We start from the raw sequence: 27,485 nt of genomic DNA, 5'->3' as shown, positions 1-27,485 counted from the left end.
TAATGAGGTGTGATGCCTCTAGAAATGGATGTACCAGCTATATTGTGCCTATCATGTCTTATTTCATCATGTGGAAGTGTCATGAAATAATAGTAATAAGCTGAGGAAAGAGGAACTTTTTACCAAGCTTCTGTCTCTTCTTTCAGGAGGGGCGGTTCTGTACAGTGATGAATTTCTGGCCAGCTCTTCAAATCCTTTCTGTTAGTACATGGTGATACAAGGTAGAAAGATTTGTCCTGCTGTTTATTTCACCTGCTCATGTATTAAAGACATTTCCTATCTTAAGCTGACATGAGCAAGTTCTGCCCCTATACAAATATTGACACATTTTAACACAACAGTGGAGATTAGTCTGGGACTCTGGAAATTGCTTAAGGCTGAGGTTTCTTTTCAGGAGGTCTGTTGTCTCTTTCCATTTTAAAAAAAAAGGAGGGAAGTTGATAAATGTTTGTAATTTTAGCTGTTACTCTGCACCTTGAGAGCTTCGATGGGTCAAAAAGGGAAAAAAATGGAAATAATGGCTTGATGCCCTCGAGGGTAAGGAGCTCTCTGCTCCCATCTGTTGGTAAATAGGCAGAAGAACAGCCACAGAGCTGCTTCACCTGCATAAACTAGTTCCCCAGAATTCTAGATGAATGGAAGTTCCTAAGGGTAAGGAACTCTCTTCCCTCCTCTGTTGGTGAACCAGGTGAAATACGGCTACAGAGAGGGCTTTGTTTGCATAAGCTTTCTACCCTGAATTCCTCTAGTGACACTTTGGGAGCCACCATAACTGTACACAAACTCAGAATTGGTTGCATGGTGGAACTGAACTGAGGGGAAATGAAGTGTGCATCCCTGGTTGCAAGAAGTCTGTTCAAGGGTCCTATACATGATTGTCCCATTTGCTGGGGCTCCTGTGCTGTTGAGAGAGTCTCACAGTGAGAGACGATGCAAAGAGAGGACTTTGTGATGGTTGGTGATGCAGTGGTAGGGTGGCTCCTTGATAGGGTACAATGCAGAGAGGGCTCTTCACTGAAGCCACAGAAGGCCACAATAGAGCTTTGAGTGAACTCTGGTGAGGCCTCTCCTATGCAGCCACTAAATAAAGCTGAAATCACTAGAGCTGGGCTAGATGGTGGAGTCTCAGGACCGGACCAAACAGCACTTCCCAGAGGACTGGAGACAGGCGTTCCTGGATGCACATCAGGACCCTGACTATGCTACTCACTGACACCAAACTGTGAATGGAGTTTAGTGGATGGGGAAGGAGAAAGTGACATCGTAAAAGGACATTTGCCTATTGGATGTACGCACTGGCGGGTGGGGAACAGAGCTAACAGACTCCTTCTAGAGTTACCTTGGGGGAGTGATTTACTTACATTCATTGAAATATGTGTAACGATCTGTACCTTGAGGGAACACCCAGCACCCCCATGTTCATCCTCTTAATACGATTGTGTGGTATCTAATGCAAAGTTTGTCACGTTGGGTGTCTTCGGAAGGCTCATGATGCACTGAGCATTGTTGTTATAGTAATCATTGTTATAGTAATGTTATAGTTGTAATGTCATGTATATAGTTATGAGCAATGTTCCCTCTAATTTTTGACAGGCCATGTGCGCAAAACATTTCTTCTGTGCAAATTTTTGACAGGTCGTGTGTGCAAATTTTTGTGCTTCTGTACAAATTTTTGTGCATGCAGTGTTTCGCCATGTGCACGGGGTTTAGGATGAATGCACTATAAGGTGGGTAGAAAGCTGGCTAGATTATCGGGCTCAACGGGTAGTGATCAATGACTCCATGTCTAGTTGGCAGCCGGTATCAAGTGGAGTGCCCCAAGGGTCGGTCCTGGGGCCGGTTTTGTTCAATATCTTCATAAATGATCTGGAGGATGGTGTGGATTGCACTCTCAGCAAATTTGCAGATGATACTAAACTGGGAGGAGTGGTAGATACGCTGGAGGGGAGGGATAGGATACAGAAGGACCTAGACAAATTGGAGATTGGGCCAAAAGAAATCTGATGAGGTTCAATAAGGATAAGTGCAGGGTCCTGCACTTAGGATGGAAGAATCCAATGCACCGCTACAGACTAGGGACCGAATGGCTAGGCAGCAGTTCTGCGGAAAAGGACCTAGGGGTGACAGTGGACGAGAAGCTGGATATGAGTCAGCAGTGTGCCCTTATTGCCAAGAAGGCCAATGGCATTTTGGGATGTATAAGTAGGGGCATAGCGAGCAGATCGAGGGACATGATCGTTCCCCTCTATTCGACATTGGTGAGGCCTCATCTGGAGTACTGTGTCCAGTTTTGGGCCCCACACTACAAGAAGGATGTGGATAAATTGGAGAGAGTCCAGCGAAGGGCAACAAAAATGATTAGGGGTCTAGAACACATGACTTATGAGGAGAGGCTGAGGGAGCTGGGATTGTTTAGCCTGCAGAAGAGAAGAATGAGGGGGGATTTGATAGCTGCTTTCAACTACCTGAAAGGTGGTTCCAAAGAGGATGGCTCTAGACTGTTCTCAATGGTAGCAGATGACAGAACGAGGAGTAATGGTCTCAAGTTGCAGTGGGGGAGGTTTAGATTGGATATTAGGAAAAACTTTTTCACTAAGAGGGTGGTGAAACACTGGAATGCGTTACCTAGGGAGGTGGTAGAATCTCCTTCCTTAGAGGTTTTTAAGGTCAGGCTTGACAAAGCCCTGGCTGGGATGATTTAACTGGGAATAGGTCCTGCTTCGAGCAGGGGGTTGGACTAGATGACCTTCAGGGGTCCCTTCCAACCCTGATATTCTATGATTCTATGATCTGTGTGCGAACACACATGCGCACAGCTTAGAGGGAAAAATGGTTATGAGGCTGAGAATGTGTCCTCATGGCTTAAAGCAAGCCCAGGCAAAAACTCTCCAGACGCAGAGGGGCAGTTCACACCATATCAGGACATGTATGGGACAAACCCAGCCCAGACTCTGACAGGAACAAAGAACACTGGCCTATGCAACAACAAAGGATCTGTGGACTCTTGAGTGAGTCACCCCCTTCCTTTGGTCAGTTTGGGACTGCGATGAGGTAATGCTCACCAGACTCTGAAGTGTGGGGGGGGGGGACAGGCAAAGCCAAGAGGGAAGAAAGGACATGATAAAAAGGAAAGATGTTTGCCATGCTCTTTCTCTCTTTTCCACCTACATCTACAGACGCAGCACCAAGCGACTGAAGCACTGATCAAAGGGGAGAGCCTGGCTGAACCACAATCAGCCACCCTGTGATGAGAAGAATCTAAGTTTGTAAGGGCACTGAAAGTGTTAAGATCAGCTTAGAATGCATTTTGCTTTTATTTCATTTGACCAAATCTGACTTATTATGCTTTGACTTACGATCATTTAAAATCTACTTTTGTAGCTAATAAATCTTTTTGTTTATTCTACCTGAAGCAGAGTGTTTGGTTTGAAGAGACTCCCCTTGGGATAACAAGGCTGGTACATATGAGTTCTTCAATTTAACAAAGAAATTGATAAGTTTGCAGCATCCAGCAGGCATAACTGGACGCTGCAAGACAGAGGTTCCTAAGGTTGTGTCTGGGACTGGAGATATTGGCTAGTGTCATTTTGGTTGCACAGTCCAAGCAGCAGCTGGCCAAAAGTGCTCACTCACATAGCCGGGAGCAGCTTACATGATAGAGGCTGTGCATGAACAGCCCGGGAGTGGGGGTTCTCACAGCACAGCAGGGTAAAGCTGGCACCCAGAGTCAAGGAGTGGAGTGACCTAGCAGATCACCAGTCCAGATAACACCAGAGGGGAATGTCACAATATGTTGTTGCTGTTTTCCCAAGTTGATGTTGTGTTTCCTTTCCCTACTAATTTAGTTCCCCTTGTTTCATACACGGACTCAGTGCTTATGAGTTGGAAAGTGTTGTCTTATAAGTATACTTGGTAAGGTATTTAGTGATCCCAAAAATTCTGGGTTGTAGTTTGAGCCAGTGGTGTTTCTTTGTTCTTTATTTGAACTGGTCCTGTTACTGCTGACAACACCCAGAAGAAGGGCTACATATATGATTCAAGAAAAAGATGCTATATTGGCTTTGAACTAGTTATTTTTTCATTTTGTTGCTTGTTAGTTGATCTTTTAGACTTGTGGCAAATCTGTCATAGGTCTGATCCAGCATGGCAATTCCTATGCTCCTAATGTCCATTTAGTCCATTATTCTGTATCGATAGGTCTCATCCTGATCTGTAATAGTTAGTGATTGGCTTAAGTCCTGAACCATAAGATTTAATAGCCCTTCAAAAATGTATGTTATAGTAAATTGTGATAACTCTGGATATTTTTAATCGATAAAGATGTCCAGTCTCTTTTTGTTTTCTTACTAAATTCTTGGCCTCAATGGGTATGTCTACACTGCATAGCAAACCCAGGCTCAGACTCAAGAGTAAGCCCCATCCCCAACCATGCACGCACAAAGCCGTCTGACTCATGCCAGAAAACTCAAGACTTGGGCCTGTGTCTTCACCGAGGGATATAGATTTGAGCCCAAGTCCCAGTGTGGCGCAGGTCCAATCGCATTCATTTTGCAGCATGAACGCAGCTGAAGCCTGGATCGTCAGGCTTGTGTGTGGAGAGCCTGCCAACACTATCGCACGATCCCCTAGGTCTGTGTTTCCTGACCCTTCTACCCCAAACTTCCCAGCCAATGCCCAGGAACTGGAAACAACCTCCTGGTTCAAATTTAGCAGCTCAGAATTTCCATGCAGACTACTCAACTGTAAGCACAGTTAACCCAATGTGTTAGCTATGGCCCGAATAATGAAGAAGCTATACATCGAGCATGCCACTAGCTAGCTGGCAAGAGGAACAGCCTGATTCTGGTAAATATGTGGTGTAAGGAGGGCAACACATTTGGCCACCAGACTGCAGGCTCTAGATCTAGCACCAGCACCATGCGCTGAATCATCCTAATGTTTCCTAACGATGTTAAAACACTCATATAAATATATATCCTGGTAAGGTAAAAGTAAAACACTTCTTAAAAATATCTGGAAACATTTGGGTATTACAGGGATGGTTAGAGGTCAGATATTTGAACTATGGACCTTCCTCTGAATTTTCGACATCTGGCATTTTACATTAATTCCTTAAACAGCCTGCTTCCTAGAAAGTATTACTGCAGAAAACATACCATCAGCTAACTAGCAGTGACAGATAAAGAGTTGTTCCCAGAAGTGAAACCCAGTATAGAAAGGTAAAAGAAATGATCAGGAATGTAAATAAATGCCAATGATTAGCATCACTAATATTGTTTGTTATGTAGGAAGACTGTGGAGGAAGGTTGTGTGAAATGTTCACAAACAGATTTCACCCAAGCACAGAGGGCTCGTGCAAAGCTCTCTACCTATGCTGGGGAGGAAAGGGGGCTATGTGGGAGGCAGCAGATGGAGCAGCCACATGGCTTTGTCTCCTCCTGCACGCCACACTGGAGTTTTCCATGTCAGCCCCACATAGGCCAATATAGAGGGCAATGCTGGTGCAGGGGACAGGAGGGGTCAATGGTATCTGGGATTAACCTGTGCAACTAGCATGGAGAGGGGATTTGGCTGTTGACCACACTGGCTGGAATAGCAATTACAAGAGGAGGTCTGTGTTGCAGCCCTGTAACTTGATTAGGGATGTTGGATTGGCCTTTTCCCCCACAAAACCTTTGCACGCTTCAGCCATGTAAATCTGTACAGTGTAAACAGAAACATTAGGAATTCACCTAGTTCTATTTGCTACAAACTTGAAACTCCAAGCTTTAGGACTCTCGAGCAGGGCCCATGATTGTGTTATGGTTTCAGTGTGAAGCCAGGAGAAATTAATCTACTTCAAACAAGTTTGGGGTTAATTTGAACCTAGAACTCACAGCAAAAGTTGAGAAGTGCAATAGTACAAATATTGAATTAAATGAAACCTTGTGAAGTGAAATGGCTGAGTTTTGTACAGCTATGCTTGATGTTACTGGACCCCTCCAGAGTATTAGGTACTAACAATCATGAAATCCAGCTGGATTTGTCTCAGAGATCTAGTAGAGGTGAAAGTCACTATGCTGTGGTGGGCCTAAACCTCCCTAACAAGGCAGACCTAGAGGTAATGATGTCAGTCATGAGATAAGAGGGAAGGCCCTCTCCTGGATCAGTAACTGGTTAAACGACCGGAAACAAAGGGTAGAAATAAGTGGTCAGTTTTCAGAATGGAGAGAGGTAAATAGTGAGGTCTCCCAGGGATCTGTAGTGGGACCAATGCTGTTACAACCTAGAGTAGAACTTCAGAGTTATGAAAACCAGAGTTACAAACTAACCAGTCAACCATACACCTCATTTGCAAGAAAACATACCATCCAGTATGAACGCAATCAGGCAGCCTCAGAGATGACAACGACAAAAAGCAAATACAGTTAAACATAAACTACTAAAAAATAAAAGGAAAGTTTAATAAAAATGATTTGACAAGGTAAGGAAACTGTTTCTGTGCTTGTTTCATTAAAATAAGATGGTTAAAAGCAGCATTTTTCTTCTGCGTAGTATAGTTTCAAAACTATATAAGTCAATGTTAAGTTGTAAACTTGTTCTTTGAAAGAACAACCATAACTTTTTGTTCAGAGTTATGAACATTTCATAGTTACGAACCACCTTTCATTCCTGAGGTGTTTGTAACTGTGAGGTTCTACTGTAAAAAGCAGACTGTGAAGAGTTACAAAGGGATCTCACAAAACTGGGTGACTGGGCAACAAAATGGCAGATGAAATTCAGTGCTGATAAATGCAAAGTAATGCACACTGGAAAACATAATCCCAACTATACATATAAAATGATGGGGGTCTAAAATTATCTATTACCACTCAAGAAAGAGACCTTGGAGTCATTGTGGATAGTTCTCTGAAAACATCTACGCAGTGTGCAGCAGCAATCAAAAAAGCTAACAAAGTTATGAACCGTTAGGAAACGGATGGATAATAAAACAGAAAATATGATAATACCACTATATAAATTGATGGTATTCCTACACCTTGAATATTGCATGCAGTTCCAGTCCCCTCATCTCAATAAAAATATATCAGAATTGGAAAAGATACAGAGAAAGGCAACAAAAATGATTAGGAGCATGGAACAGCTTCCATATGAAGAGAGATTAAAAAAACTGGGACTTTTCAGCTTGGAAGAGAGATAGCTAAGGGGGGGATATGTTAGATGTCTATAAAATCATGAATGGTGTGGACAAAAATGAATAAGGAAGTGTTGTCAAGGTTCCTCCCCCACTCTGAACTCTAGGGTACAGATGTGGGGACCTGCATGAAAAACCTCCTAAGCTTATCTTTACCAGCTGAGGTCAAAACTTCCCCAAGGTACAAAATATTCCACCCGTTGTCCTTGGACTGGCCGCTACCACCACCAAACTAATATTGGTTACTGGGGAAGAGCTGTTTGGACGCGTCCTTCCCCCCAAAATACTTCCCAAAACCTTGCACCCCACTTCCTGGGAAATGTTGGATAAAAAGCCTCACCAATTTGCATAGGTGACCACAGACCCAAACCCTTGGATCTGAGAACAATGAAAAAGCATTCAGTTTCTTACAAGAAGACTTTTAATAAAAATAGAAGTAAATAGAAATGAAGAAATCCCCCCTGTAAAATCAGGATGGTAGATATCTTACAGGGTAATGAGATTCAAAAACATAGAGAATCCCTCTAGGCAAAACCTTAAGTTACAAAAAAGATACACAGACAGAAATAGTTATTCTATTCAGCACAATTTTTTTCTCAGCCATTTAAAGAAATCATAATCTAACACATACCTAGCTAGATTACTTACTAAAAGTTCTAAGACTCCATTCCTGGTCTATCCCTGGCAGAAACCAGCATATAGACAGACCCAGACCCTTTGTTTCTCTCCCTCCTCCCAGCTTTTGAAAGTATCTTGTCTCCTCGTTGGTCATTTTGGTCAGGTGCCAGCGAGGTTACCTTTAGCTTCTTAACCCTTTACAGGTGAGAGGAGCTTTCCCCTGGCCAGGAGGGATTTCAAAGGGGTTTACCCTTCCCTTTATATTTATGACAAGTGTAATTTACTCTTTCACGTAGCACAAGACCCAGGGATCACACAATGAAATTAATAGGCAGCAGGTTTAAAAAAAGGAAGTACTTCTTCACACAACACACAGGCAACCTGTGGAACTCATTGCCAGGGGATGTTGTGAAGGGCAACACTATAACTGGATTCAAAAAAGAATTAGGTAAATTGATGGAAGAAAGGTCCATCAATGGCTCTGAGCCAAGATGGTCAGTGATGCAACCCTATTCTGAGTGTTCCTAGCCTCTGACTACCAGAAGCTGGGAGTGGATGGCAGGGGATGGATCACTTGATTGCCTGTTCTGTTCATTCCTTCTGAAGCATCTGGTATTGGTCACTGATTGGGGACAGGATACTGGGCTAGATGCACCATTGATCTGACCTGGTATGACTATTCTTATGTTCAGATTGCAGCTCCAGTTTCAGAGCTCTCAACTGTGGCTCCATTTCCTTCTCCATCACAGTAAATATATAGGATAATCCGCTGGGGGGCAGTTTGTAAGACATCATGGTCTTGGGTGCCAGCAGTGCAGAGACAGTACTACACTTCACATCTTCTTCACGTCCAATACAAATAGAACCATTTCCCAGCTATGCTAGTGTCTGAATGGAATCAGCACATCAGAAGAACAACTGTCTGAAACTAAAGCCAGCCATAATAGTGGTGATTCTGGTGGGAACAGAGGAAAATGTGAAGAGCTAACAAACACTATATAATCACCCTCTCTCTAAAATAGTACATAGCCTTGTCCTTTTAGACTCCTCACAGGTACTGGATACTAAATAGCAATGTCTACAAAAAATGCCTTCTTCCATGTATTCTCTCTGGAAGGCTCTGTCCCAACCTGACTAACACAGACTTGGCGATAAGGCATTCCAACCTGAGAATGAAACTACAGTCAAGAAATATCGCCAGATGGTGTAATACAGAGCAGTCCACTGGAACAATACAGGTTGTTGTAAGTATATGTTGTAGGTGTTCCGATAATTTCAATGACTCCCTATCAAGTTCCAAGGTCTTGATCTTCATTGCCCATTGATCCCATCGGTTTTAATGGGTTAAGCCTGGGCAATATCAAGAATCAGCTGGCCCCGGTGTGACCATGACATTTGTACTGGTCAGGAAAAATCAAAACTATCTCCAACGAGTGAATCTAGTGGAAATGGGAGAAAGAGCCTTTTTGATGACGGCATGTGTTTGTGGAACTTCCTTCTATGAGGAGTAGACTGCCTTTGGTCAAAGCAAGGCCTTCCTCTTTGCCAATTTCTCCAACAACAAAATAAATAATTATGGGATGAAAAACATCTTTCTGTGTGCAGGAAAAAGGGGAGAGAAGCAAACAACTTATGGATGCCCTGGTGATGCATGTAGTATAGATAAAAGGATGTTGTAGGCTGTAGTCTAGAAACCAAGTAATTCCCATTTCATCTTGGGTTACATACTATTCCTGGCCTGGAATTACTGGGAACATAACAGATGAGTGCAGCTTTTGTGTTCATTAAATTTTAATTTGATAAAATGTCTTATGTCGCCCAGAATAAATTTCTTCAAAAATGCCATATTCTGTTCCTCTGATAAATGTCTGGTGAACCTTTTAACTGTGGTTAATTTTTTAAATAGATTCTTCTAACCCTTCAGCATAAATTGTGCAGTATTGTAGTTATCTAAAAAGTCTGAAAAGAGGTGTCTGAGACATGATGCTTCTGTTCATTAGTTCTATGGTACTTCTGTATCTTAACTTTTATTATTAGTGTGCTAGATGGCTATTTACACTCATTTAAGTGATAAAGCAAATCTGTTGAGTGATCATGCTGAAAATGAACAGGAAATAATTTACAAAACTGTATAGAATATCATAGATATAATTTTATTCCTGTTTCATATTCTCTGTGTGTATATAAAGTCTGCTGCAGTTTCCACAGTATGCATCCGATGAAGTGAGCTGTAGCTCACGAAAGCTCATGCTCAAATAAATTGGTTAGTCTCTAAGGTGCCACAAGTACTCCTTTTCTTATTCCAAGAGAGAGACTAAATTCCTTTTGCCTGACTGATTTTGGCTTTTATAGATAGATCCTGACTTGGACTATATGCCTGGCCAATGTGTATGGAGAGGTGAGGATTCCCTTTATAATCCTGCACAGGCTACCAGATGCTGGTCTAGGCATACAAAAATAAGTGCGCATTGTATGGCCTCTGATTCCTCTCCACTCATTCTTGCCTTCCTGGGCGCAGGTGCTGAGGGATGGGCTAGCAGTGAGTGGAATTTTGCCTCTGATCCTCAGACTGCTCTGGGCAGCTGGGTTGCTGCAGGGAATATTTTAATTTGCTGCTGGCCTACGTCAGCCACAAATTACATGCCATGGAGCTAGACAAAAAACAGGGAAGGAAGTGGGCCTCAAAGGGGTGTCCCGGGGCTATTGTGGGGGTGGTGCCATTTATACTGTGTTCAGGTTTGTACCTCAATGCACAGTCTGGCCCTTAATTGTTAGCCATTAGTTAAAAATAAAGGGCCAGCCTCTGCCACCCTTAATTGCACTGAGTAATATCTTACTGAAATCAATGGGATTACTTGGGAAGTAAGGACCAGATCCTCAAATGTGCCTAATCCCCATTGGCACTACTAAGCACTACTCAGCATGAGAGAGACTACTTGGTATTAGTAAAGGCAGAAGAATCTGGCCCAAAGTAATTACATTGTTTTTTTGAAACATATTCAAAAGTAGATCTGACTGAATAATTAAATTATTTGATACTAGCATCTTAAAATAAGAGTTCTGAGTGGATAATGGGGTACCACTCCATTATTATTCATGAATATATGGAAGACTGTTGGGCAGTTGTGAAAATATTTCAATCCACACATTTTAATTTTAGCACAAATGATTATTCTTCCAAAAAATTGTATCAGAAAGTGAATTGTTGTTCTATTAAAATGTTTGTCATTCAATCAGGGATTAGAAACAGCATCATGCAATTGAGCCTACCATGTCACAATACTAATACATAGTAAAGAGTGTGGCTGAAGCAAACTGTTTAACCCATACTCTGAGAATTATTCATCCAAACTACTCTGCATATACTTACTAACAACACATCGCAGACCATACAACTATCACAGACCGTACAAGTGATGTTGGGTCCAGTCAGTGTTTGAATGGGACACTTCCAAAGAAAATCCAGGGCTACAGGAAATGGTGTCAATGATTCAGTAATTGGTGCTCTGTCCTCTAAGCCAGTACAGAGCCAGAGCAGTATAGTGAAAGAAGGAATTTTGTTGTGTGAAAGTCCAGTGTTCCAGAGACGTTAACCTCTTAAGGATTCCATGGCTTCCTTTCAAAGGGTGTGTTTAAAAGCAGTGTGAATGCCTGGCTGTGTCCTAGTTTGTGTAATTACATTCTGCCCACCTAAATTTTCCTTGCAGTTAAATCTTTTTTATTCTGCTTCATTTCCTGCCTGAGACTGGTTAGCTGCTTAATGGCACAATAACTGGTCGTGCTGTTGTTTGTTAGTAAAGCAGAATGGGTGGCATTTAAATGGCAGCTGATGTGACCCTAGTATAGCCATATATAATGTACTTTGGGCTGAATGATATTCTGTAGAACAAATGCAGTGGTGATGCATAAAGAGATGCAAGTTATACATTTGTAAGTGGAGCTGAGTCTAAAGGAACCTAACTAGCTGTAACTTGCATATTAAGAGGGCTGGAAGAAGATGTAAATTACATCTACTTAGATTTGGGGCCAGGCTTGCTAGAGTAATCAGGAGGGCATTAAACTAAAAGCGAAAGGGGGAGAGGGGAAAGAGGACAGGTATGAGCACTCAGCACAAAACTGAGATGTTGAGAATAAAATTAATCAAGGAACTAAAGGACATGAACAGAAGAAATTCTTTAGTTAATAGACTAATGCTAGCAGCCAGGGTAACAAACAGGAGGAATTGGAATTGCTCATTTATGAGAATAAATTTGATCTAGTTGGTATTACTGAAATCTGGTGGGCTGATTCTCATGACTGGAATGTTAAAATCAATAGTTAAATTTATTTAGGAAGGATCGAGTAGGCAGCGGGGAAGTGTCACTGTCAAAAATGGCACTACCTATTTCTGAGTCACTGACAATTTGGAAGAAAATGATCTTCAATGCTTATGGATCAGTGTCCTAACAGACAGCACACAATATGGGGTATTGCTTGCGGTCTGCTACAGACCACCAAATCACACTAGGGAACAGGATGACTGACTCCGAACACCCTATATATAGAGTGTAGGGGGAAAGAATAAGTTTGTGATCATGGGGGACTTCAGTGTGAATGGCATATACTGCAAGCATCAAGCTGCCAGTATTAAAAGATCTCTGGAATTTCTAAATATTATAGATGACAATTTTCTACCTCAGAAAGTGTTGCAGCCAACACAGGGGAATTCTATATTACATCTTGTCTTGACAGATAAAGAGCAACTGATCGCTGAAGTAAAATTTAATGGTAACTTAAACACAAGTAATCATGACTTGATTGCACCAGCCATGCAGGGGTCCATAGGGATGCCAATTCCTAGTGAAACTGAGAGGAGCGGGGGTTGGGACCTGATGGGATGGATGCTGTCTAAAGAGTTCTAGGCACCATTTGATCCTCCCTTCTCCAGTGTTTATAGACAGAGCTGACTGGACTCAACTGAGAGTCCTCGTTTCTGCTCAGTGATTACTAGCGCTGACATCACGGAACAGTAGGTGTGGGGATAGCGTTGCATTAGAAGACAACAAAGAGGCAACAGCTGAGAGGTCCCTACTAACCAGTGAAATCATTAAGAGCTGAAATCACTTAGAGCTTGGCCAAGTGGTGGATGCTCTGCATGTAACATCACTGAAGTGCCAGTGAGTGGCAAGCAGCAGATGTGATACAGCGACAGAGGTGGCAGAGATAGCAGCAGCAATGAGTCAGTTTCAGCAGCACCGGGGAGAGAGGTGAACCCCCATGAATGCACCTCTCCGAACTCAGAGTCCTCACTGACCAAGGACAACCAACAGTGAGTGGGGTGCAGCAGAGGGGGACAGGGAGTGGCGTGTTGAAGGAACAGTGGTTCATTAGACATTCACACCTCAAAGCAGGAAACCGAGGCAAAGGACACTGCCTGACATAATGGGGGTGAGTGTAATGTTTTCAAATTGTGCCTGTGGTGTTTTCCCCCAATTAATGCTGGGTTCTCTTTTCCTTTTTATTAACTTTTCTTTTGCTATACACAGACTCAGCACTTGCAAGTGGGGAAGTATTGCCTCTTAGAGGTGCTCAGGGTGGTGTTTAGTTTTCCCAAATTACTGGGAAGGGGCTTGAGCCAGTTCTATTTTGTATTATTAAGAGGAACCCCTAGATATTGAACCTGGCCCTTGTTGCTGACTCCATCTGGCAGAAAGAATACACAATGATTAGACTCGAACTCCATCTATTTTGCTTAACGAAAAGAAGGTTAAGGGGTGACTTGATCACAGTCTGTAAGTCCCTACATGGGGAATAAATATTTAACAATGGGCTCTTCAGTCTAACAGAGGAAGGTATAACACAGTCTAATGGCTGGAAGATAAAGGTAGACAAATTCAGACTGGAAATAGGATGTAAATTTTTAATGATGAGAGTAATTAATCACTGGAACAATTTACCAAGGATCGTGGTGGATTCTTCATCACTGACAATTTTTAACTGATGATTGGATGCTTTTCTAAAAAATATGCTCTAGGAATTATTTGGTCCGTGCTATATTGGAAGTCAGACTAGATCACAATGGTCCCTGCTGACCTGGAATCTATGAATCTGTGAATGTGGCCCTATAAATGTAATGGTCCAAATTCATCCAGTGAATTCATAGGAAGGATGAATTTGGACCACAGTCTATTTGTCTTTCAATGTATTCTTACTTTGATATTTTAGTGCCAAATAATACTGGTACAGTGCTAGTGAAATAAACAATGGAAATGGAAATGAAAGCAGAGTGAATGGGACATATAACTTTAATTGTAAAAAGATATGTGAAAGTATTTGATATTTTTTAAACTTTATACTTTGTATTAAGTTTTGATTAATGTTATACTCAGACACATCCCTAATTATTAATAATTAGATAATCAGTGAAACTTTTATGAAGTAATGATGGTTCATTACTTCAGTAATTAGGTTTGAAAGACAAATTTTATGGAGGTTGGATGACTGTATTTTTTCTTTAGTTGTTATTTCCTCCTTCATCTTTGAATAATACCCAATCTTAGTGTACAAGTGTACTTACTGCGACTCCCATTGTATGGGATGAACATGTCCACTGCTAGATCTGTTCAGGGGGTGCACTATGCACCATTACATTGCTGAACAGTTCTGGTGCATACATGGCATGGGGACATGGCTGTGCCACCTTTCTGCCCCCTTTGAGTGTCTAGTGCTCAAGGACTGCTATGACTAAATGAATTCTCTGCTCTGGGGAGCACAAAGATTTCAACTTCCCTTAGCCTTCTTGTGTGTCCGTGGATACAACATAGGCTGCAGCAGTCAATGACTCTCTTGTATTAGCAATATTGCTCGTGTAGCTTGTATAGTTGTACTCTGTTAGGGCTTATAGGTCAAATCACCTTACCCACCCAAATAGTTCCACTGAAGTCAGTAGAACTACTTGTAGCAGTAAAGTGAGCAGAATTTGTGCCTACATCCTGTATAAGCTGGAGCTGCCTGTAAAAGGCAACATGATCACACAAAGTAGAGCAGATCTGACACATTCTATCCTTTGGAAGGACTGAGAAGCAGACATAAAAACAAGTAGAGAAACAATAGCTTCTTTATTGTAATGCTAATTTCAGAGTAAATAGCTATTTTGTAAGTAATGGTAAGGTTAGGAATCATTCAACCACCAACTGTTATTGCATCGTGTATTTGTTAAACCGGACTTGGAGTCTGACTTACAAACTGCACGTGCGAATTAATGGAATAAAAGAATGGTTTGTAACCACTGTGTCACAAAGGAGTACCTGCATAATGTATGCCTTTATTTGAGCATACAAACATTCTTTATTATAAGAGAGGAAGGATGGGTCAGTCAGGGTGCTGGCTTAGGACTTTGGAGAACTGGGTTCAGTTCCCTGCTTCCTGGGTACCCTCTGTCAAGTCCCTCTGACTCAGTTCCCATCTGTAAAATGAGGATAATAATATTTCACAGGGCTGTTATGAGCCTAATACATTAAAGATTGTGAGGTGCTCAATTCCCTAACAGGGGCCACCTTAGATAAATTATGGTTTTATTACTATTTATATTTTAGTAGTGCTTAGAGGCCCCAAGTAGGGATCACTGCCCCACTGTGCAAGGCAATGTAGAAACAAGTAAAACAGAGACAATCCCTTTCCCCTAAAGCTCAAAAACTAGATTATGGTAATATGCATACAAATGGGGATTGGATGAGTTACGGTACCAGTAAGAATGGGTGCATTTTCATAACTAGTAGTCAGAAGTTAATCATTGAAACAAGTTCCAACCTATTGTGTCAGAAAATGCAGTTTGTGTAACCTGAACTCTTCAGTTGTCTAGCACAAGGAAACTACCTGGTGTATCTTTCATTTCACATCCCAGTACTTCTGCCTTGTCAGCAAACAGAACAGATGAGTGAGCGAATCAAACAGCACTCAGTCACATGATAACAGTTGATTCTGCGTCCTAATCAGATAGGAAATCTTACTGCTACCTAAAGGATAGCAGAGGATAAAATAGTTCCTGGCTTTCCACAGAGCTCCTATTGGAAGAGAGCAAGGAAAAATACTCTAGGATTCTATGTTGGTTTTCATATTGACAGATTTTAGAACAAGTTATTTAGAACTCTTCTACAGTACATAAAAAAGAAATTTTATATCCAAACACACACAAGTAGAGCTGGGAGGTCTTAATGACAGTGCTGAAAGTGATCAGAATATGGGATTTAAAAGCAATTTATGTTTAGAATCAACAACAAATGGCAGAAAAACAGTCTGTGTCTAGAACATAAGTCATATATTCCCTCTTACGTCTGTCCCTTAAAAATAATGGAATATTTTGTTTTTTACTGGAAAAACATATGTAAACAGATACTGTTACCATGTCATTAACTACCGCCATCAAAAACAACTGGAAACCTACGGGAGAAATGTATTAATACTTCCAGCAATAATCTATATGACAAATAAATAGCCCTGATGTCTTTTACAAAGATATATGAAAATACTATGCATCATTCTGAGGAATAAATTCAGTTACAGAGGTCACCCATAGAAGCTATATAAATATCTAAATGATTTAAGGTCTTTTCTGGCCACGATAGTTGTACCGCTTTAACTGGTGTAATTAAAATGGTACAACACCCCTAATGTGGACATAGTTATATCAATATAAAAATGTCCTGTATTAGTACAGCCTAGTCCCCTTCCCATATTGAAAAGGTGCTCTATATGTAAAGGTGTCTTATATAACTGTGTCCACACCAGCAGCTGTAGTGGTATTTACATTAAATCTCAGGAAAAGCTTCCTAACTGTAAGCATAGTAGGACAATGGACCAGGCTGCCTAAAGAAGTCATGGAAGCTCCTTTGTTGGAGGTTTCCAAAAAGAGGCTGGATAGCCATCTGTCTTGGATGGTTTAGACACAAAATATCCTGCACCCTAGCAGGGGGTTAGACTAGACGACCCTGGCAGTCCCTTCTAACCCCATGGTTCTATGATTCTAACTATATGATTTAAAAAAAAAAAATCACAGCCCTAACCCAAAATGGTGTTCTGGTAAATCAGGCCAAAGTATATGCAGTATCCCCTAGACATTCCCTGTACTAGGGAAGATTGGAAATATTTTAAAGGCAGCTGTTGCATGTTGATGGAGTGAGGGTTGATTGAATGAGGGGGGAGAATCATATAGTTTTACAGTTAATGGTGTTTCCAAATTCAAGTGGTGTTTGATGATTGGAGTCACCCTGTGGTTATTAGCTAGGGCAGGGAGCCTTGGAGACATTCAGATCTGAGCAGTGTGTTGAGTTCCTAAAGACCGGTGGCAAACAGTGGCAATCTGGATAGAACTGGAGGGAGTATGGGAGGAAGGCAGAGAGATTATATTAACTGAAGGAATGAGCAGGTAAAGCAAAGGGGAGTGTAACGAATGCAAGGAGAGATGGGGAAGAGAAAACGAAATAAATAAAAGCATAAATCAGAAGCTGCTCCAGTTTGGAGGAAAGTTTTTCCCAGGAAAGATGGGCAGAGCCTTAGTGAAGAGAAGAAAAAAAAATAAATAGGAAAACAAAAAGGGAGGGAAATGATAGAAACAGAGGAAAGAAGGGGAGGGAGAAAGAACTAAAAATGGCAGCAGAATCAGACTTCTGCTTTTTAAATATTAATATTTGAAGGTATTTCTCTGTAGCCTCTCTCTGATTTATCCCATTTGTGAGGTGCTGCACCAGCCATGTCCAGGAACTCAGTACAATGACGATTGAATAGGAATGCTGATTTTTATAACTGAATGTCTACCCCTTCCCTAGCCACATCCTTCCCTGCAAAAATAAAATTAGTTTGCTGTGCTCCTCAGTCTAAGCCTTGAACTACTGGTAGCTGAGGAAGGTTCCCCTTTAGCAGAAGTAGTGGACTAGGCATATATATTTAGAGAAGAAGAACCTGGGTTTTATCTCTAATGCCAAATATAATGTATGTGGTTTAGCTGACAACCAGCCTGTCTTTAGGCAATCATTAATTGTGACATATGAAAGGCAGGGGCCAAGATGAGACTAACCACTGAGTGAAATGAAAAAAAGATGCCCTTGGGTTAATCTTATAACAAGTCCTATTATATTCAGCTACTTAATTTTAAACTTAAAATTTTACAAAAGGTATGGCACCTACTACTCTTAAAAACCCATTTGTAGGCTTTAAAAAGTTGTCATTTCTTTTACTGAGCTCTCTTCCTGCCATGCTATTCAGGTCATATCTTTTCATAATTTCATTCTTCGCTCTCTTCAGGAACATTTCTGACTTCAACCATCGCTTCTCGGCTCCTTGGAGCTAAAATCAAAGTGTAGTGTCTGTTCTTATCAGTTTAATCTCTTTTGATGAACACTTACAACACCTGCTCTGAAGATGGATTCTCCTGCTGCCATTTTTGAAAAAAATCGATGCTGCTTTGAAGATGTATTCCGCTGCATCTTCTTTGGAAGAAAATCCTCTCTCTGCTCCTGAGACATCCCCAGCTGCATCGTGTACTGCTACGGCTGCTGCTCCACGGAAGGTCTCTTGGACAATGACTATGAAGAAGATCCTAGGTGCCTCCAGGACATTGCAGACCAGCAGCACGAAGGGGAAGAACGGTGCCTCCTCGAAGGACCCTCTCTGAGATGCTGCTCCAGAAAGATCCTGCATCCTGAGGCTGGCCTGTCGTGACATCACAACCAGAAGGAACATTCGGCCCCCGACACCCCAGCAGCACCAGCTGCCGAGGGATAGCCCCCGCACTTTCCAGCAGCTGCCAACGGAGAGCCCCCCAGCTCTCGAGCAGCACCAGCCGCCAATGGAGAGCTCCCCCGCTCTCCAGCTGCAAGATGCTCTGAGGTGACCACCTCCCACCCCTGCAGCTGCCCAGGTCCCTGACACTGGTGGTGCTCTCGCTGCTCTACACACCATCAAGGTAGGAATCCCCACAGACAGGACCAGCATCTCTCCAGAGACCATCCAGAGGGTCACCAGCACCTTGCCGGATGCCTGCCCAGCCTCAGGAACCACCCAGAGGGACCCCAGGACCTTGCCAGATGCCCACCCAGCCGGACCTCTCGACCCCACCCGCCCACACCAGGAAGAACCAGCCAGCGATACCGCCAATGCTGCTGGAACCCCCCCGCTGCAAGGTAATGAGGACACCATCTACCTGCAGTACCCCCTCCCTGCGGATGTGCTCATCTGCCCCATCTGCTCTCCACCCCGAAGCTTCCACCTCCTCGGTGGCGTCACCAGGCACCTGAAGAAATGCCACAACAAGCGGGTCGCCTTCAGCTGTGCCCTCTGCAGTCTGCCCTTCGAGACACAGAAGCAACGCAAGAAGCACCAAGTCGCCTGCAGGAAACACAGTCTCCTGCCCCGGCTCCCAGCCCTTCTGCTGCGCGCCGGCCCGCTGCTCCTGAGCCTCAACAAAGAAAAACCTACCTTGCAAGCTGCCGTCAAGAAGCCTGCCCCTGTCGCCAGGCCAGTGGAACAGGATGCTGCAATCGAGAAGGTACCTGCTGCCTCGGGGAACATTACCCAGGTCCTCGCCAGCAGGAGGCCCGTCTCATCCTCCCATGTCGCCAAGCAGATCCCCATGCTGAGACGACTCAGTGCTACCTTGCCACCTGTCCAGCATGTCCCCGTCCCCAGAAGGATCAGTGCCCCACCGCGCATAGCTGCTCGAGATCCTGTCACTGGAAGAGCCAGTGCCGCCCCTCAGACTGCCCTGCGAACTCCAACTGCTGGAGGAGCCAGAGCCAAGCCTCAGACCGCCCTGCCAGCTCCAACCATCGGAGGAGCCAGTGCCACACCCCAGACCACCCTGCGACCTCCAGTCACCAGAGGAGCCAGCGCCCGCCCCAGATCGCCCTACAAGCTCCAGATGTCACTGGAGGAACCAGCCCTGCAGCCACACCAAAGCACCAGGCCTTCATCGCCAGACGGACCAGCACGGCCCCCAAGTCCATTCTGTGGGACACTGCTTACGGGAGATCTCACAGTCCAGCGGCAACTGCCCAGGCAGCAGCCACTCATAGCAGGACCAGCGGTGTCCCAGCAACCCCCGAGCCAGACCATGTCTCTCCGACCACTACCAACGCCAGCATCCCGCCAGAGATCCGGCCCCAGCACCCAACCGAAGGGAATCCTGACCCACGAGACAGACAGCAGGCCGACCACGCAACAGGCTCAAAGCCTGCAACAGATGAGGTTGAGGACCCTGAGGACCAGCAGCCAATCGTGAGGGCTGCCACTCTGTGGCAGACCGCCTGAACTGAGGAGCTACAAGCGGCAGCTTCCTTTGACGACTTCGATCGCCTCGTAGACAGGCTAACCTGAGAACTGTCTGTGGAAATCACTCCCAGGAGGAGTTCGAACCAGGAGAACACCTCGCCTGCCCACAGAACGCCTGCTCCGAACCACACCACCACCACCAGGGGAGCCAGAAGTAGAGATGCCAGTTGCCGCTACGATCCAGCAGCGGCTTCAAGGATTCAAAAGCTGTACCGGGCAAACTGCTCCAAGGCCATGAGGGAGATCCTAGACGGGCCCTCAGCCTACTGCACGATCCCATCTGAGCGTCTCTACAGCTACTTCAAGGATGTATTCGACCGCATAGCCCAGGACGACGTGCAGCGCCCAGAGTGCCTCCACTCCCTGCCCCGTGTTGACGAAGCAGGTGTCCTGGAGACTGACGATACGCCCAAGGAAGTGATGGCCAGACTCTCAAAAACAAAAAACACAGCTCCTGGGAAAGACAGCATCCCTACAGCCTCCTGAAAAAGCGAGATCCCAGCTGCCTGGACCTCACCACGCTCTTCAACCAGTGCAAGTGATTCTGCCAGACTTCCATCTCCTGGAAGAAGGCCATGACAGTGCTGGTGTACAAAAAGGGTGAGTGGGATGACCCCAGCAATTGGAGACCCATCTCCCTCTGCTCCATGATGTACAAGCTATATGCCAGTTGCCTGGTGTCGCGGATCACGGAGTGGTCGGTGAGCTGGGGAGCCATTAGCTCCATCCAGAAAGGCTTCATGTCCTGCAAGGGCTGCTGTGAACACAACTTTGTCCTCCAAACTACCATTGAAATGGCCAGAAGGGCTTGGGAGGCAGTGTGCAGTAGCGTGGCTCGACCTGGCTAATTCCTTTGGGTCCATGCCCCACCACCACATCTTGCGATCTCCAATGGCACAGATGGCTTCAACCTCCATGGTGAGAGGGTGAGCGTTCTGGCTTACGCGGACGACCTGGTCCTGACCGCGGATGACCCAGAAAGCCTCCAAGGTATGCTACATGCCACCAGTTGAGCTGCCGACTGGATGGGGTTCCGCTTCCATGCAAAGAAGTGTGCAACTCTCCACGTCGATGGCAGCAAAAGGGACTCGGTGCAGATGACAGGGTTCCAGATCCAGGGCAAGCCCGTCATCCCCCTGGCAGAGAGGCAAGCATACCAGCACCACAGCACGCCGACGGGTTTCCATGTCCGGCAGACACCCAAGGACACCATCCAGGAGATCTTGTAGGATGCCGCCAAGATTGACGCCTCCCTGCTAGCACCGTGGCAGAAGATAAATGCCCTGAACACCTTCCTGATCCCCCGCATCTCATTTGTCCTAAGGGGATCTGCTGTGGCAAAGGTACCCCTCAGCAAGGCAGGCAAGATCATCCAGCAGCTGGTGAAGAAGTGGCTGTTTCTTCCCCAGAGAGCCTGCAACGAGCTGGTCTAAATTATGGCATGGCGGTGCCAACGTCCACCACATGGGCGACCTGTGTGACATTGCGGTGACCACCCACGCCTTCCGCCTGCTGATGTGTCCTGATGTCATGGTACGGAACATCGCGGCGAACGCCCTCCATGATGTGACAAAGAAGTGGATCAGCAGAGCCCCCTCCAACCAAGACATAGCCACCTTCCTGAGCGGTTCCCTGGATGGCGAATTCAGATGGGATGGGCGCAACATCGCTTACCTGTTGTCCCGTGCTCGCAACGCCACGTGTTGCCTGTGGAAGTGCATCGGCTGCCGCTGGAAGTGGTGAGAGGAGCGCCAGGAGCTGGGAGTCTGGGTGCCGCAGATCAGGTCCAACGACAACACCATCGTCACCCAAGCACCAGGGGCATGCTGGAGAGGACCCTGAAGGCAGCCATCCACTCACTGTACATGGAAACCCTGAAGCATAAACCGGACCAGGGTAAAGCCTTCGAACTGACCAGCAAGTGGGACGCGAGCAACCACTTCCTTGCTGCTTCACCCGTTTTGCCGACTGGAGGTTCATCCACCGTGCCCGGCTCAACTGCGTCCTGCTCAACAGAGCCATCCGCCATGGGAACTGAAACAAGAGTTGCAGGAAGTGCGGCTACTCCAACGAGACCCTGCCCCACATTCTGTGCGGCTGCAAGCCTCACTCCAGAGCCTGGCAGCTGCGCCACAATGCCACCCAGAACCACCTGGTGAAAGCCATCGCACTGCGCCTGGGGGAGGTTGCCTTGAACTGCGCCATCCCTAGTACTGACAGCCAGCTGCGACCTGATGTGGTTGTCACCGATGAGGCCCTGAGAGCAAAGGGCTACGAGGTGCAGATGGATGCCCTGATCGTCGGAGCCCTAGGCGCTTGGGACCCCTGCAACGAGCATGTGCTGTGTGTGGTCCTGTGGGATCGGTCAATGCTACGCACTGCTCATGCAGTGCCTCATGGTCTCAGACACCATCCGATGGTCCAGGGACATCTACATCAAACACATCACCGGCCACCGACAGTACCAGAAGGTGTGAGCCGGAACGACATCGTGCATCAACTACGAGAAAGGGACCGAGAGACTTTTTCCATTGGACCACATGAACTGGAACCATAAATTCACTGAACATTAAATTGCACCAAATGAGGGTAAATCCATCCTCATCATGGTATCCACTCATTATACTCCACACCTGAACATGGCCATTATATGAACAACATACCCTCATATCTCAATGTCTGTACTTTGACCTGTTAACCTTTTACCCCCAATCGGGGATATTGCAGATTATGTATTCCTTATGCCACCCGATCCTAAACCGAACTTCACACCCTTTGATAATCTGTACGTTATTCCCTGATAACCAGACACTTCTATGCTTAAACTCTGTACCGTTTTCTTTTTATTTTAACATCCTCTTAACAAAATTATTAAATCGATTCTTATCAGTTTAATATCTGCTATGTCCTTTATTTGAGGACTGTATATTAAATTGATTTTTGAAACAGGGGGATAGAAGAGGAGCTTGCTCTGTCCACCCCATGCATTGACCTGGTATTGCAGGGTCCCCTGGAATGGTGCATTTTTAATTTTTTTTAGAGGGGAGGGATAGCTCAGTGGTTTGAGCATTAGCCTGCTAAATCCAGGGTTGTGAGTGCAATCCTTGAGGGGGCCAATCCTTTAGGGATCTGGGGCAAAAATTGGGGATTGGTCCTGCTTTGAACAGGGGGTTGGACTAGATGACCTCCTGAGGTCCCTTCCAGCCCTGATATTCTATGATCTTTCTTTTGCTTTTTCTTTAATCCCTGCACATTGCAGCACCATTCTCAGAACACTTTCAAAGTCTTCTATCAAAAAGATTTGAAAACTACTTTTTTTTTAAAACCACCTTATTTAGACCTGAGCAAAAACTTCAAATCCAGGCTCCAGCGAGAGACTGCTGAATTGGAATTCATTTGCAAATTGGATACAATTAACTTAGCTTTGAATAGAGACTGGGAGTGGCTAAGTCATTATGCAAGGTAACCTATTTCCCCTTGTTTTCTCCTACCACTACCACTACCCCTCCCCCCCCCGACGTTCTTGTTAAACCCCGGATTTGTGCTGGAAATGGCCCACCTTGATTAGCATACACATTGTAAGGAGAGTGATCACTTTAGATAAGCTATTACCAGCAGGAGAGTGGGGTGGGGGGAGGTATTTTTTCATGCTTTGTGCGTATAAAAAGATCTACTACACTTTCCACAGTATGCAGCCGATGAAGTGAGCTGTAGCTCACGAAAGCTTATGCTCAAATAAATTGGTTAGTCTCTAAGGTGCCACAAGTACTCCTTTTCTTTTTTATAATTTACAGGAATTACTTCATGCATGACTTAAATGCAGTGAAATGCAAGCTGTTTAAAAATGCACATATGATGTATTCCAGAACGCCATTGTACCCACAAAGTTGCTTGACGTCTTGTTGAAGGTCTTTGGCTGAGAAGCCATCATACACCAATCTAGGGCCATCAACTCTGATGTCCTCAACTGCTGGCACAGTTTCAGGAAACATTCAATTTTCTACATAGTGATGCCAGTGTGACTGGTAGAACTGCAGCTTCTCAGCCTGGGTGCATGGCAAAAGGAGGGAGACTATATTTTAAGGGAGGAATTGCTCCTCTGAAGGGGTTCAGACTATTGCCACGTGTAAAGTGGGATATGCAGGAGAGAGGGGACAGGAGAGACTCCACCTAGCCTGAAATGCTGACAAAACTTGGACTCACAGCAGGGTTAAGAATAGACTAGGGACAGGTGCATCTCACAGCTTTTATTATTTTTTGAAGATCTGTAGAACTTTTAAAGAGTAGATAGACCATGGTTAAGAAATTCCTTTGCTAAGCCTATGCACCTTCTTTCCTGACATTTAGTTCCTGAACAGGTTAAACGAGAGACCACAGCCTAAGCAGAACTCCGAGGGACTGTGTGTAAGCAACAGAGGAACTGGTTCTAGGATTTAGGGAGGCAGGACTGCAGAGTCCCACATCCCAAGGAAAGGCTCAGATGAAAGCTCTTAGATCAGCAATGTGCCTTGCAGACCCCAGAGCTAGGAACAATGACTAGACTCTGCCCAGACACAGCTGGCTTGAAAGCACATAGAATCCTGTGGTTGGGTGCATTTGCAATAGACTGCTGACCATTTTGGGGAGGACTGGGGTAGGTTGTGACAGCATGCATGAAGCATGGCTTTTTAAGGAAGTTATTGGGTTAAACAACATGTCATGTGCAGAACTGTTTGCATATGGGATTGATGTATCTAGCGCTAATTAATTCCAATCCAGAACACTTTTTCAACTGGATAATAAAAGGACATGGAGAATGATCTGGATCTGAAGTAGTCTATGAAAGTTGGTAATGTCAAGGATATTCATCCATCTTTTATAAGCTCACAGGAAACAAAAATGAAATCCTCTTTTTCATATTGGCAAGTGAACTTTTTATATCTTTATAGCCATTGCTTCATAGTGAAGTGCTGTTGCAAATGGTACTCTGCCCATGAAGGATTTTTTTACTCCATTAATCTAGAGGTAACAGAAGTTTTCAGGCACAGACATACAGTTGTTTCTGTGGGCTTTGGTACATTCATGCGTTTGATTTGGACACAGTAGGAAAAGGTTCCAGTTCAGAAATGAAAAGGATTTTTCTAAACTAGGTTAGCTTCTAGAGACATGAATGTGCTGTCTGGGCACAAGTCAATGACCAGATTCATTCCTGGTGTACTTCATTCACTTAAACAGAATTACAGTAGAGATGAACTTGGCCCAGTGTCTTGTACTATAACTTGGTTATTTGATCTAACATAAAATATATCACCACTTTGAAGAGGAAAAAAGTGTGTTATTAATGATTCTTTGGGAGAATTAAAACTCTCATTACACATCTGTTTACATTTTCAGACACTTAAAAGTATTCATCTGTGGCTTCCCAAATCTGTGCACATTAGTGTGAACTCCATGGGCAAAGAAAGTAACCGCAACCTTAAACCAATAAACAGCCCAGTGGTAACTGGTTCAGTGCAATCCTGTAAGGGCTTCTGTAAAGTCCTCATACTAAGCGGGTAGGCTGACCATAGCCTTGCCCCAAATATTGTTAAAAGGATTTGGCTACATAACTGAGGTACCATCTCAGCTAGATCATAAGTCAAAGGACCCATCTTTGACTTCATCCATCCTTGTCCTTGGGTTTTGGGCATCCAAATCATTTGGATAAACATCAGACACAAGATCACGATATTTGAGCTAAGACTTCCAATAAACACAGGGCTATGTGAAGTGAAGCAGCTGATGCCCTGCACGCAGCCCTCTGCCCCACCCCCAAGATGATTTGTGGATGAGTGGATTGCTGTCAGGTATAGACATACTGCCCATGCTCTTGATCTGCCCATGCGCACACCATCCATGGTGAATTATGGTAACCCACCCGAGGGATTTTACACCCCTGCTACAAAGTGCAGTCAAACCAGGAAATCTCTGTAGTGTGCAGTGAGGTACAGAGTGCCCTTGGGGAATGTTTTCCTTGCTTTGACTGCCCTTTGCAGTTGACCTGTAACTTTAAAACTGATTTGACCCTACGGGGTCTGACATGTAAGCGTAAGATGGAATCTCAAGCACTTTCATCAAAGATGTGTGAATTGCCATGCCATGGGAACTGGAAAAATTAGAGGCCCTGATCCTGCAGACACTTAAGAATTTAGGGCTTGTCTACAGCAAGTTAATCTAGTTTGAAAACAGTTGCATACACATGCTGCAATCCATCATTGAGCACTAACTCTGCATTTGCTGTGAACTCTGGAGTGCCCTTGTCAAGTGGACTATGCTTGCTGCGAATGGAATTAATGTGGTCTATGGTTCGTGTGGATGTAAGTGTTGTGCACTGCTTTTTGCCATGTGTCCAATGGCTATCTCACAGTGCTCTGCAGGTCAGCCATTACTGACGCATCTGTTCACCTGTCTGCCTTCCCCTGCTCTGGTGTCAAGTTCCCAGGACATCCCCCTCCTCTCTTTAAATGCTGGCACAAAGCCAGAAGTTGCCCATTTGCTTCTGGATCCAGATGTGTCAGCAATCCTGTGATATAAAGAGAGTAGTGCTCCAGAAGGCCCACAATGTGGCTCGTGCAGCTGCTTAGAAAGGTGCTGAGACCCTGGATCTCATTGCCATCTGGGGAGAAGTATCAGTGCAGGAAGCACTTGTGGCCAGCCACTGGAATAAAGATCTTTTTGGGGATATTGCCAAGCAGCTGTGTGAGCGAAGCTATGACTGGGATACCAACCAGTGCTGGATAAAGAGCAAGCCGCTCAGGAGTAAGTACACTGAAATGAGGGACAAAAGCAGACAGACAATCTGGCAGAGGACATATGACCTGTCTATTTCATGAAGTTCTCAAGGAACTCAAATATGAAATTGCAGAAATACTTAGTGTGGTATGTAAACTATCATTTAAATCAGCCTCTGTACTAGATGACTGGAAGGTAGCTAATGTAATGCCATTTTTTAAAAGGGCTCCAGAGGAGACCCTGGCAATTACAGGCCATTGAGCCCTAACTTCAATACTGGACAAATTGGTAGAAACTATGGTAAGGAACAAAATTATCAGACATACAAATATGATTTATTGGGGAAGAATCTAAATGGCTTTTGTAAAGAGAAGTCATGCTTCATCATTCAGTTAGAATTCTTGGAGGGAGTCAACAGGCATGTGGATAAGGGTGATCCAGTTGATATAGTGTACTTGGACTTTCAGAAAACTTTTGACAAGGTCCCTCACCAAAGACTCTGAATGAAACTAAGTAGCCAAGGGATCTCACTCAACTGGGTGATATACCTGAGACACATTGATGATATTTTCATCCTCTAGAGGATCGCACTGGCTGAGAGATGGAAGCAGTACATGGTGACCCAGAGGGAAAAAGAATT

At 44.5% G+C, this 27,485-nt stretch overlaps 1 protein-coding gene, 1 non-coding gene and 1 pseudogene across 3 annotated transcripts in view; all 3 read left to right on the top strand.

Moving 5' to 3' along the window:
• Nucleotides 1-3,406, top strand: part of ZNF518B (zinc finger protein 518B) — a 143,129-nt gene extending 139,723 nt beyond the window's left edge. For both annotated transcript variants that reach the window (XR_013346003.1, XR_013346002.1), the window contains exons 4-5: nucleotides 147-221; nucleotides 3,177-3,406. The gene's annotated coding sequence lies outside the window, so the exon portion shown is untranslated. The remainder of the gene's footprint in view (nucleotides 1-146; nucleotides 222-3,176) is intronic.
• Nucleotides 3,407-18,090: 14,684 nt separating this feature from the next.
• LOC144264442 (U2 spliceosomal RNA) lies at nucleotides 18,091-18,294 on the top strand (annotated as a pseudogene).
• A 4,644-nt stretch (nucleotides 18,295-22,938) lies between these two features.
• Nucleotides 22,939-23,124, top strand: LOC144264441 (U2 spliceosomal RNA). Its single transcript, XR_013346047.1, has one exon. It is a non-coding gene; the product is annotated as a U2 spliceosomal RNA (small nuclear RNA).
• The last annotated feature ends 4,361 nt before the right edge of the window (nucleotides 23,125-27,485 follow it).

The sequence above is a fragment of the Eretmochelys imbricata genome, chromosome 4, assembly GCF_965152235.1.
Source record: "Eretmochelys imbricata isolate rEreImb1 chromosome 4, rEreImb1.hap1, whole genome shotgun sequence".
Classification (NCBI taxonomy): domain Eukaryota; kingdom Metazoa; phylum Chordata; order Testudines; family Cheloniidae; genus Eretmochelys; species Eretmochelys imbricata.
The sequence above is the reverse complement of the archived record's forward strand: the minus strand, read 5'-3'. Positions and strand labels throughout refer to the sequence as shown.